This window comes from Mustela erminea, chromosome 9 (genome assembly GCF_009829155.1).
Source record: "Mustela erminea isolate mMusErm1 chromosome 9, mMusErm1.Pri, whole genome shotgun sequence".
In the NCBI taxonomy this organism is placed as follows: Eukaryota; Metazoa; Chordata; class Mammalia; order Carnivora; family Mustelidae; genus Mustela; species Mustela erminea.
Genome location: NC_045622.1, coordinates 71,932,931 through 71,946,172, shown reverse-complemented (window position 1 = coordinate 71,946,172; position 13,242 = coordinate 71,932,931). Strand labels below are relative to the sequence as shown.

Genomic DNA, 13,242 nt, shown 5'->3' with positions numbered 1-13,242 from the left:
CAGATTGAAAACACTCATTTTTCTCTTTTTTTTTTTTTTTAAGATTTTATTTATTTATTTGACAGAGATCACAAGTAGGCAAAGAGGCAGGCGGGGGTTGGTGGGGGGAAGCAGGCTCCTCGCTGAGCAGAGAATCCAATGTGGGGCTCAATCTCAGGACCCTAGGATCATGACCTGAGCTAAAGGCAGAGGCTTTAACCCACTGAGCCACCCAGGTGCCCCTTCCCTTTACTTTTTACATGACTTGTTGCAGCAGACAGTGAATGTAGTCTCTTGGAAAGGGCACGTGTAATTGGATTGAAATTCAGCTATGCCACCTACTAACTATGATGTTGGACCAGTTCATGTCTCTGAACCTTGGCTTCCTTATCTATGCATACTTTATAGGATTAATTCACAGATTACTTGAGCTAATGCATGCAAAGCTCTTAAGCACCTTCCCTGTCACATAGATACCCAATATATGTTAGCCAATATTATTACTTTCATATTGTTACCCTTTCCTCATTTTTCCCCCCCTTTGGATGTGATCTGTTTTGTCAGTGACCTTAATAAAATATACTGCCTGAATCGCCCAAGTGTCTTAAAGAGGTTTACAGTCCTTTATTCAATAATTCTTTTTTTTTTTTTTTAAGATTTTTTATTTTATTTATTTGACAGAGAGACATCACAAGTAGGCAGAGAAGTAGGCAGACAGAGAGAGAGGAGGAAGCAGGCTCCCTGCTGAGCAGAGAGCCCGATGCAGGACTCGATCCCAGGACCCTGAGATCATGACCTGAGCTGAAGGCAGCGGCTTAACCCACTGAGCCACCCAGGCGCCCTATTCAATAATTCTACTTTAGAAAATTTATGCCAAGGAAATAATCAGAGACGTATGCAAAGATTTTTGTTCCAGAATGTTCATAACAACACAATTTATAATGGCAAAATATTGAAAGTAATCTGAGTATCCAACAGTAGGGAAATAATGAAATTAGGGTTTAGGGTACATTTCTATGATGCTCTAAAGCCATAAAATCACAATTTTAATAGAAGTAATGACATAGGAAACAGCATTATGTTAAAGTCATGATATAAAATGAAATATATAGCATGACCCCAACTGTGTTTCTGAAATTACATATATTTCATTAATGCATAAATAGTGGTAGGGAAAGATCAGAAGGAAATACACGGGTTAATTGTAGGTGGTGGGATTTAAAGGTGTTTTAAAGTTTTCCTCATTATGTATATATTTTTTGCCATCACTGTATATTACTTTTATTTAAAAAAATTTTTTAAAAAAGATTTATTTATTTATTTGACAGAGATCACAAGTAGGCAAAGAGGCAGGCAGAGAGAGGGGAAGGGAAGCAGGCTCCCTCCTGAGGAGAGAGCCCAATACGGGGGCTCGATCCCAGGACCCCGGAATCATGACTTGAGCTAAAGGCAGAGGCTTTAACCCACTGAGCCACCCAGGCATCCCATGTATATTACTTTTATAAACTGAAAAAATATGAATAAACTTTCTTTAAAAACTATTTTGTGTGTGTAGCCCAGCACAAAACCTGATAACCCTCAACTTCGTCTTGAACCAGAAAAGTTGCAGAGTCACATTATAGATCAAGAAGGTACCTCCGAGGGTCACTCAACTGGGAACAGGAGTGAAGGCAGTGGGATTCTAGCAGGCTGTGCCCGGGGGCAGGCCAGCAGCACTCATTGGACCGCTGGCTTGTGGGGCTGCACTTGGGAAGGAAGTCTGGCCAGCTGGGTCACGTGGTCCCAGTTGCAGGAGATACAGTCATTGTGGGTAGTGCTGTGCTCATTGTTGCGGCGCAGGGCACGTACTTGTTATGATAAGCTTTGATTTCTCTGTCACATCTTATCTGCATTCTTGACTTTTTAATCCCAGAAAGAATAACGCTTTAGAATATGGGCCTCTAGATTTTTTTGTTTTATTCTAATCAAAACAAGCAAAAGTGATCCATTCTGGAAGGAGCCTCACCTGCCCTTTTGGTCCCCTTGCCTGTTGATGGCTGAGCAGGCTCCACTGTGTAGCTCAGCAAAGGGGAGCATTCTTGGGCCTTGTGTACAAATGGCTTAGGGTCACCCTCATGGCGTGTTTTTTGCTGTTGCAATTATTGGTGATAGAATCAAGATAGGAGGGGTTGTTCTATCTACCTTCACACACTTGTGGGTTCACATTCTTATTGTTCCCACCCTGGGGGATCCCCTGGGCCTTTCCCACAGGCCTTGTGGGATCTACCTGTCTTGTCCTGGGAGGCGGTTCTATTTATCCACTGACTCACATTCTGAACATCTGAAGGATAATCTAGTTTCTGAATTCAGCTGTTACTTAACAGAGCTCCAAGCATTTAGGAGATACTCTGCTAAGGAGCTGAGGAAGTTCAAGGATAAATCCAGTGTCCTTCATCTAGCATTTCCTGAGTCCCTACTCTGTGCTGGACTCAGAACCAAGAGCCGTGGGAGGGAGGTACATGGATGAGTGACTTCAACAAACACGTGATTAGGACCTACTATGTGCAGGGCACTGTGTGAGCCACTGAGCAAAGAAATTAACAAGGCACCGTTCTCATGCTTAAGAAAGTTTTAATCTGTGTAATCTGGGAAGAGGCAAACATGTGAACCACTTAATTATAGCAGAAATAAGTGCTATTTCTGTAGCAGAGTCCAGAGGAGGGAGGAGGGAGCCATTACTTCTGATGTGGCCTGGCCGCTTTCTAGCTCTCTGTTTTTAGTCAAAGTGTTTAACCACTCTGTTCCTCATTCCAGCACTCTGACTCCCTCAGCGTGACAGAAGCTGAGGACAAGATTTAGTTCTCTTCCTGTGTGCCTATGGGTTTCTTGCTGGCAGAACGTTGGCTGGAGTGACAGTTTATCCCATGTGTGCTTTTGTGTCCTCTGTCTCTTTCCTGAAGATTCAGCATGGATAGAATAGTGATACCTGATGCACAGAGCACCTTCGTGTTCCTACAGTTGTCTCAATGATATCTTTGATGGCAATTTTTCACTTTGATCCAGGATCATATACTGCATTTGGTTGTCATGTCTTTTTGCTTCTTTTAGTCTGGAATAGCTTGTCTTTATCTTTAATGACATGGATATTTTTTTAAGAGTACAGGACAGTTGTTTTGTATAATGGGCCTCAATTTTATCTGATTTCCCCTCATGACTACATTCACATAGGCATGTTGGGCAGGTGTGCTAAGTAAGTGATGTTGTGTCTTTAATGCTTTGCATGAAGGGGAACCTGATGTCAGTTTATTCACATTCTTAGGGATCCTGAGTTAATGGCTTGGGTAAGGTGGTGTCTGCCTCCCTTTTCAGCTACAGAGCTACCATTTCTTCTTTGTAATTAAGAATGATCTATGAAGGGATGCTCTGAAACTCTCTAAGTATTCTGTTCCTCTTCAGTCTTTTGCACAGTAATTTCAACATGCATTCATGATTCTTGCTTGAATTAACTATTATTATTGCACAATTATTTTCTTTCCCAATTATTTCTTCTACATTTATTACTCTTGACATCGTACTCTAAGGAAGAGCTTTCCCTGTTCCCCTATTTATTTATTATTCAGGAAGTACTTATGAATTTTTATTTTATTCAATGAGTCATAATCTACTACTGACATTATTCATTCTGATATTCAAATTCTCCCTGATTTAGCCAGTGGAAAAATCTTCAGGAAAACCTGGTATGCTTTTGACATTTTTCTGTCATCTTTTGACCACTTCTTCCTTCCTGGCACAAATAGGTGTTACAGGCTCAAATTGTTCTTTCTCTCCCCCAATCCTGGAATCAGCCATTTCTCTAAGGGCTCTGATTTCTCTTAGTCAAATAGTATTTAAAGGACAAAATTGGTCACCAGGTGAACTCATTGCTGCTGAGGTGTCATTGCTTCTAGGAAATTTCATATTGGTTGAACTCATCCTATGTCTATGTGTGTGTGTGTGAGAGAGAGAGAGAGAGAAAGAGAGAAACTATGAGTTCACACTGATAACTGTCATTCAAATCCAATGTCCACAGTGTTCCTCTTTGTCATCCATTATTCCATATTTCTGTTTCCTTCATCTACAGTGAAAACTTTGGCTCCCAAAGCCATTAACATATTCTCTCAGTCCTACAATACATACATATTTTCAGAATTGATACCTGTGTGCTACTATGAAAAAAAAAAGAATCCACTAAGTCAAAGATTTTTTTTTTTATAGCTCTATTTGTTTTTAGATGGAAGTTATTTAGTCAAAGAACGTTGTTTAAAAGTTACTAGAGGGTGTGCGTGGGTGGCTCAGTAGGTTAAGTGTCCAACTCTTGATTTCAGGTGAGGCCATGATCTCAAGGTCCTGAGATGGAGCTCTCTTCTCCCCTCCCTCTCCCATTCACTCTGTGCTCAGTGGGGAGCCTGCTTGGGATTCTCTTCCTCTACCTCTCCCCACTGCTCACTCGTGCACATGTGCGCATGCACACACACACACATACATATACTCTCTCTAAAATAAAATAAATCTTTTTTAAAAAGTTGTTAGGAGGGGTGCCTGGGTGGCTCAGTCATTAAGCGCCTGCCTTTGGCTCAGGTCATGATCCCAGAGTCCTGGAATTGAGCCCCGCATCGGGTTCCCTTCTTGACAGGGAGTCTGCTTCTCCCTCTCCCACTCCCCCTGCTTATGTTCCCTCTGTCACTGTTTCTCTCTTTGTTGAATCAATAAATAAAATCTTTTAAAAAAAAGTTAGGATTGATTAATTTTTTTAAAATTTTATTTATTTGATAGACAGAGATCATGAGTAGGCAGAGAACCAGGCAGAGAGAAAGGGGGAAGCAGGCTCCCTGCTGAGCAGAGAGCTCGATGCGGGGCTCGATCCAGGAACCTGAGATCATGACCTGAGCTGAAGGCAGAGGCTTAACTGACCGAGCCACCCAGGCACCCCAGGATTGGTTACTTTTAACCCACTTCAGAATAGTTGTATTATTTATTTGAAATAAGTTTTGCCTATTTTTGAGCTTCATGTAAGTAGTCACACACTGTTTACCCTTCTGTTTCTAGTTTCTTCTGTTCACCAAGATTCTTGAAGATTTATCCATGTTGCGAATAGCAGTTTTCGTCCCAATTGTTATAAAGTATTTTGAATACCACACTTATCCATCATCTACTGATGATGAATATTTGGTTAATTTTATTTTTTTATTTTATTATCAATAAAAATGCTATGAACATTTTTTAAAAAGATTTTATTTATTCATTCGACACAGAGAGAGAGATCACAAGTAGACAGAGAGGCAGGCAGAGAGAGAGGAGGAAACAGGCTCCCCGCTGAGCAGAGAACCCAATGCGGGACTCGATCCCAGGATCCTGAGATCATGACCTGAGCCCAAGGCAGAGGCTTAACCCACTGAGCCACCCAGGCACCCCTGCTATGAACATTCTTATACATGCCTTTGGATGGAATGAAGTAATCATTTTGGGTACCTGGTTCTCCTGGCATCTGTGTCTATCTATATCGATCTATGTTTAGCTTTGGTAGATAATGCCAAATAGTTTTTCAAAGCAGTTGTTGAATTTATATTCCTGCCAGCAGTATAAGAGTCTTCCAGTTCTTCCACATCCTCACCAGCACTTAGTATTGGCAGTCTTTTTAAAGATTTTATTTATTTATTTGGCAGACAGAGATCACAAATAGGCAGAGAGGCAGGCGGTTGGATGTGGGGGGGGAGGAGCAGGCTCCCTGCTGAGTGGAGAGCCCGATGTGGGGCTCAATCCCAGAACCCTGAGATCATGACCTGAGCCGAAGGCAGAGGCTTTATCCCACTGAGCCATCCAGGTGCCCTTGCAGTCTTTTTAGATTTCAGCCTGTCTTGGCTATTATTGGGCAAGAGTTCAATTGTTTTTGAGAAAGGTGCTATAGGGTATTTTCTAACTGGCCTGATTCCATTAATTACCTGTATTTGAGGTTGGTTGGTTGGCTTACAGTGTTCCAGGCTCTTCTCAAGGGTATAGGTAACTTAATGGTGTGCCTTTTCTGAAGTCCAGATGCATTATTGCTTTAGGTGCTTTAGTAAGGATCAGAGATAGTCTTAGGTTACTTTAGTATTGTAAGAATGGGTGCAAGTAGGAAAAACAGGTTAAGTGAATACCTCATAAAAGAACAACGAGAAGGTTTGGAACACAAACCCCCTCAGAAACCTCGACCTTTTTAAACCCTCAGCACTGGAATCAAGAAATCTCACATTCTAGTGACTTAGCTACTCTTCTCTACTTTGATTGTTCCTGCTGTCCTGGTTCTTCTGCTTGTAACTGCTCCTTATATTAACCTTGTGTCTGTTCCTTCTAGCCATTGCTCTAGCTACGAAGTAGGGGACTCACTCCCTAACCCCTTCCCATCAGGCCACGTTACAGGCTCTAGCCATACATTAACCTACTCTGAGATAGGTTTCCATCCATAGTCCATCCACACCGGTTAGGTTGGCCACAGGAAACAGGAGTTCCTGGTATCAACATGGTAACTTAGGAGAAAGGAATTCCCTTAAAGTGGGGAAAGCAGGCATTCTGAGTGTCTGCTAATTTGTGTATATTATATTCTAATTCAGCAGACGTTTCTTAAGTCCTCTCCTTTTTTGCCAATAGAGGAACTCTGTTGAAAAGGGAAATGAGGCTATACCAGTTCCTTTTATATGTTCCCAAATTATATATTTTTATATATTGTGGACACATTATCTGCAGAACAGTGTCAAGCTCAAAGTAAATTTTATTCTGTAGATGGGGGAGGGCATGAACAGGTTTTAGTATGTATAAGATCTATTTGGATTTTACTGTTCCATTTTAAAGATGAGGGAACTGAAGTCCAGAGATGCAGACAGATTTGCCCAAGGCCAGGAAGTGGCAGGGCCATGACTCACATCTAGGTCTTCTGGTTCCATAACTTCTACCCCACACTGACTGGGGAGACATGGTCTACCTCAGTGCCCAAATTATTAAGAGTACAAGGGAGAGTTGACAAAAGGAAACTTCAGCCAAGACAAGTGGTAGGATTTAAGAGAAGATTTGGGAAACTTCCTCAAGGAAGTGGGTTTGGAACTGAGTTGTGTAGGCTTAGTAGGGTTCAAAACGATATGGAGAAGGGAGAGTGGTGCAAAAAAAAAGGTACAGTTGTGGGGAAATAGATTTCCCAGGGGCAGAGAAGCTACTTGTGTTGATGGGTTAGTAGGTTTCTATGTGGCAAAGGAGAGCAAGAGATCAGGTATGGTAAGAAGTTGTTAGGAGCTTTGAGACTATGACAACTTCCAAGTTTAAAAAAAAAAAAAAAAAAAAAAATCAGACATGGCAGAAGAAAGCCCGAAGTCATTTAGTGACTCTTTAAAGAGTCCAGGCTGGGGGTGCCTGGGTGGCTCAGTTGGTTGAATGTCCGACCCTTTGTTTCGGCCTAGGTCATGATCTCAGGGTGTTGGGACCGAGCCCTCCATTGGGGCTTCATGCTCAGTGACGAGTCTGCTTGAGAATTCTCTCCCTCTTCTGCCCCTGCCCCTGTGCTCTGTCTCTCAAATAAATAAATCTTAAGCAAACAAATAAACAAAAATGTTCCCGGCTGGAGTGAAAAGGACTAAGATGGAGATCAAGACATAAATTTGAGAGTCTTTGAAAAGGCAGAACCAACAGGCTGGAGACAGGGTAGGAAGAGATAGAGCTGCCACTTCACAGTTTGAGCCTTAGTGATGGGGGTGATCTGGTACCAGTATCAGAAGAGCAGAGACAATATGTATATAGTGGTGACGCTCACAGGCTTTGGATCAAAGCTGACTTGGGTGTATAGCCCCTTGTGACTTGGAACCAGTGATTGAGTTCTCTGAGTTTGCTCACCTGTTGAGTAGGGACACAGATTCCTACTACCCAGAGCAGCTGTGATGCTGTGCAGGTAGAGTGAAATTCCATGATGCCACATGCCTGGCATCTAGGCAATTACCAGCTTTTAGCTCCCCGCCTCCCCAGCCAATCTCTCTGAGGAAGTAGTAGAACCTACTTTAAATCTCATCTTCTTATGTATAAAATGTGCTTTGAAAAAAAGGAGTTGGCTTTACAGGGAAAATGGGTTCTCTGGGAACACAGTCAATGGACTTTGAGTTGGAGGACAGATGGAGCCTCTTATTTTTTGGCCTCCTCTGACATCTAGGCTTCAGTTAAAAGTTGAAGCCTCACAAAGGAGTTAGAAGTATCTTTGCATCCAAGGCTAGGTTCTTCCAAAGCAAGCAACTCTGCTGCCTCTCTCCTGCCTTGATGGCCTCCATCTGGGGCTATTTCTGAGCCTAAGGGGAAAACTCCATTGGCTGACAGCAATGCAGTTTGCCTGTAAAACATGCCCAGGCTCCCAGCCTGCTTTTCTAACAGGTTTGGAAATTCCAGTTGTCTCCTCTGAGTTCTACACACAGGGCAAATGGGTTTGGGTGGAGTTCTAGCAAAGGCTGCACGGAGACACCCGTTCCCTTCTCAGTTAACCCCCGCGGTCGGGAGGCTGTCTTTCTGGAGCTTCTCCCAACATGCTTCTCCTCTGGGCCGTGGTGCCTGCCAAAGACTCTCGGCGGTGCAGAGCCCAGGCTTCGAATCCCTCCTCCGAGTCCCGGGGAATGGCCCGCCTCCGCCAGGCGCCTGGTTGCCATAGCATCCGCGGGGCACACAGGCCCATTGGCACAGGGCGGGAACCAATCAGAGGGCCCCGCAGGCCGAGGTGTTCCCGGGTGGTCCCAGGGCTGGGGCGCGGTTGGGGTGGGGGAGGTGCGGCGGGGCTGCTCCTGGGAAGATGAGGATGGCTCCTGGCCAGGGGCGCGGAATTGGCCCAGGCCCTACATCCTCTCCTGGGGATCTCAGTGCTACTTCCCCAGAGTCCCCGTCACACACACATCTTCCTTGCTTGTCCCCCCCCTCCCGCGTTCAGAGTTGAACAGTCTGATGGGAGTTATCCGCTAGGGAGGGCAGGGGTGAAGATTTGTTGCCACTTCATAGCCATTTCCCCCAAGAAAAAGCTCTGCAGCAGCTCCTTGATTGGTCTGGAGGTGGGCGGTCTGAGCCCCAGGAAGATGTTTGGACCTTGTAAATCTAGGGCTGCCCCAGCTTAAGATCCCTTACTGGTAGCTACATGGTTTCCCCATACAAGGAACTGGGCCTGGGTGGTTGGTTTATTTCCATCCTGTTTGCCAACAGGGAGATTAAAACCATTGGGAGGACAGAACACTTGAATTTGAAAGATCACAGAATCTGCAGCCCCAGGAGCTGTAAGAGGCGGGGCAAGTGACTGTACTCTCTGAATCCCAATTGCCCCATTTGTAGAAACAGTTGTAACAAAAGAACCTATCTGCTCTCCTTGGTATAAGTAAATAATACAGGCAAAGCAGTCATCTGGCTGGCCATAAGCTCTCAGTAAGGGACAGTCACCTGTTTCCAGAAGTGGTACAACAGTACTGCCCAGAGCTAGAGTACTCACATGAGTGTTTGGCAGATGTTTTCACATTCATCCAATTTTTGCTTATTCACTTAGTTCTTCATTCATTTAACCCATTAATGCATTCAGCATATATTCTCTGGGCATCTACTCTCGTAGTGTTCCTATTTTAGTCTTTGTGCCCCCGAGGCGAGCACAGATTTGCTGGGCATCTACTACCAGTCAGTTCATCCCTGTCCAACTGTATTTGTGGGATCCAGCCCCCAGGGGAGTTGCGACTTTCTTCACAAGAACTGACGGAGTCTAGCCTGGCAGGAGGCTTGCCAGGGCATCTTGGCCCTGTGGCAGCTGGGGGTTTGGAAACGGTTTGCTGTAGCTCTGCCTCCTGTGGCTGAGGGGCCTGAACAGAGCAGACCCCTGTAGTGTTTCAGCAGCCCCGAGTCAGCATACACTTCCACAGTCACTTTTGCTCCCCTCGCCTGTGGGGAGGAGTGCCCCTTCTCCTGAAGGCCCCAGTCAGCCAGCTGGAAGCTACTTTCTCTGTAGTAGGACTTTTGTCTCCCAGGACCAGCCTCCTTTGCTGGTCTGCTGTGCTTTGCCATGCTGGAGTTCCTGAAACAATCCTGCTGTTGCTTTTCAGGCTTCTCTCACCTCAACACTATGTTCTTGTAGCCCCGTTCTCTTCCTGCCCTCACTGTGCATCTCAGCACCTGGCTCCTGTTGGGCAGGAGTGGCCACACCGCTACTCATACTTGTTTCGGGATCATCTCATTCCTCAGGGTCCCTCCTCTTTGTATCCCTCCCCTGCCTCCAACTTGATGCCCTGGCTGCTTGGGCTGTGTGACAGAGACGTTCCTGGGGAGGCAGTCGGCTGGACATCTGAGGGACAGAGCTGCTTCACACAGACACACTTCACAAATAGACATGTCCTGTGTGATAAGGCTATGATGCATCGTGCCATGGGAGCATGTGGGGCAGAGCAGCTGGCTCTGCTTCCAGAATCAGGGCAGTCTTTACCAGAAGGTGATGTTTGGGCAATCTTAAAGGATTTAGCTAGGTAGATAGTGGGAGAAAGGGAATTCAAGTCAAGGAAAATAGTGTTCATAAAAGCCTGAAATTGCCTTATGTTCTTAGAGAAAATGTAATGTAGTGTGAATGGGGGAAAAAGGGGGAGTATGTTATTTGGGTTGAGGTTCATGAGTAGCAGAGAGAAGAAGTGAGGCCAGAAGCTAAACAGCACCTACTCATGCGGGCCTTGAAGCATGGGGGAGCTTATGAAAGGGCAGGACATTCACATATATACATAAGGAAAGTGTGACAAATGGTTGCGAAGGAATGGGTTGTCTCGTTTGTCCTGTAGCAGTTCTGTGAGGCAGACGGGGTGACGCCGTTGTCTACTGGTTACACCTGAGAGAGAACACTGAGGCCCGAGCACTTATCTTGCCAAAGGTCTCAGAGCCATAAAGCAGAGGGCCTAGGACTCACCTGGCTTCCTGGCTCTGAACCTCTTTCTCCTGGGCATGCTGCCATTGTTAACAGAGTCTTCTAGAAAGCTGCCTGCAGCTGGGTTGGGTGGATGCTGACAGAAGCCATGGGAAACAAATGGTCATTGATACGATCTTGTTGAAGGAGTTGTAGCCCTGGGATTTTGTGGCCTGTGGTGTTTGGTCTCCTGACCTAGTGCACAGACAGCAAGAAGCAGCAGGGAGCTTGGAGCTTCCAGTTCTGCATTTTCTTGACAAACTCCATTCATCAGGGCCTCACTCATTAATTCAGGACAGCATCTGCTTCCTGATACTGGCCTTTGTCAGGGGCTTGTTTCTGCAAGATCCAGTCCTCCAGGTTGGTCAGCTCTTTTGTCTGCAGCCCCAGGGTGAACCCTGGAGGTCAGAGGCAAGCCCTTTCTCTGTGTGCAGTTTGTAAAATGAAATAACTTTATTTTTAAAAAACAAAGATAATGTCTAGCAGTACAGAACATCAGCTTGGAGATCAGGCAGACTGGGTTTTCTTTCTGCTGCTGCCATCTAGCTAGCTGTGGAAGTTATTTAAGGCAGTGTGGGCCTCAGTTTTCTCATCTCTAAAATGAGCACAGTCAAACCTCTCTGAAAATATTGTTGGGATGATTAAGAAGAGATTATGTTTACAGAGTGCATTGGCGTGCTGCTTGGATTTCATACCTGTTCAATATATGGTGACTTGAAATCCTGCTGTTACTGCTTCCCCCACTGCCACTGCTGCCATCACTTAAAGACTATTTGAAAACTAGAGACTATAAGAAAAAGTATTTTATAAACCTACCATCGCAATGCAACTATCATTATTATTGGTCATATTTCCTTCGAATCTTTTCCCCCACAACTTCAGAACATATCAGATTTTATAGCATATTTATTTTATAGCCATATTTATTATTTTTCCTTTGTTGTAGGTACATTATATTTATTTTTAATACAAATTTTCCTGATTATGAGATCACTGTATATAATGTAGGAGAGCATAGAAAAAGCAAAAGGAAAACCATACTTATAATGCATACCTCATTCCTAGCCCCAAGGCTATCACTATGAACTTTTTTTTTAAGATTTTATTTATTTATTTGACAGAGAGAGAGAGATCACAAGTAGGCTGAGAGGCAGGCAGAGGAGGTGGGGAAGCAGGCTCTCTGATGAGCAGAGAGCCTGATACGGGGCTCAATCCCAGGACCCTGAGATCATGACCTGAGCCAAAGGCAGAGGCTTAACCCACTGAGCCACCCAGACATCCTTCACTATGAACTTCTGATGTATCTTCTTCAGGTCTTTTGTTTGTGTTTTTTTAAAGAGTCGAGATCATACCACATATACAGTTTTTTCTCTGATTTTTCAGTTCATAGGGTATCATGAGCATTTTTCTTTATTGTAAGCATTATTTTCCAAGGCTGCATAATAGTCCACCAGATGGATCCATCATAATTTACATAAGCATTCCCCTACCGTTAGAGATCTAAGTATTTCCCAATTCCTTAATCTAAGCAGCTCCCTCTGGCAGAAGCTAGGGCCCCAGCCACAGTGTCACCAGGAGGCATATAGTGAACTTGTGCTGTGTGTATGGTCCTGGGCGGAGGATGGGGGAACCCATCAGACAACTCAGGCACTGAGCCTCAAGGGAATGCGGAGGCTATACACCTGGAAATATTGACTAGGGCAAAATATGCAGGTGTTTCTTTGCCAGACACTGTCAGGGAGTTCACGTAAGTGCGGGTATCTCTGTTTCCTCTAGAGGCTGGGATCTGGAGCACACAGCTTTTACAAAGACAAAAGTCTCAGAAGCTTTGCTGACCCTTCTCACCTACCAGTGTGTTAGTAGGCCTCCGATACTCAAATGGCTTTTGAGCCTGTTACCTTGACTGTCAGGGGCCTGTGCTAATGACCTTTGAATATCATTTCCAAGTGGTTTTCACTGGGAAGGGGTGAGAAGCTACAGCCTCAAGAAAGGAACTAGTGTGAGCCTTAGGAAGATCAGGGATGCTCTAGTCTTTGTTTTGATGCATGCTTCCTCTGGCATCCAAGGCAACTTATTTCCTCTCACCAAGCCTCTGTTGTCTCCCCACAATGTAGAAAGATAGGACTAGATGATCCCCAGGGCCCTTGCAGCACTGAAGTTCCACAGGGACCTGAAGCCTTCCTCTCGCCAGGAGCTGAAGTGAGCATCCTGATAAAGGTCACAGGATGCTTCTCCAGAGTCCAGAGTTTCTTTTAATTAGTACCTGGGGAAGCACTTACGCGTTTATATTTCCACTTACTTCCTCCTGTTAGCGGCTGGGATGAGTAAAGACTGAA

The 13,242-nt window shown here is 44.7% G+C and overlaps 1 protein-coding gene across 8 annotated transcripts in view; it reads left to right on the top strand.

Moving 5' to 3' along the window:
• Positions 1 to 13,242, top strand: part of SERGEF (secretion regulating guanine nucleotide exchange factor) — a 219,289-nt gene that overhangs the window by 121,812 nt on the left and 84,235 nt on the right. The gene's annotated exons all lie outside the window — the stretch shown is intronic.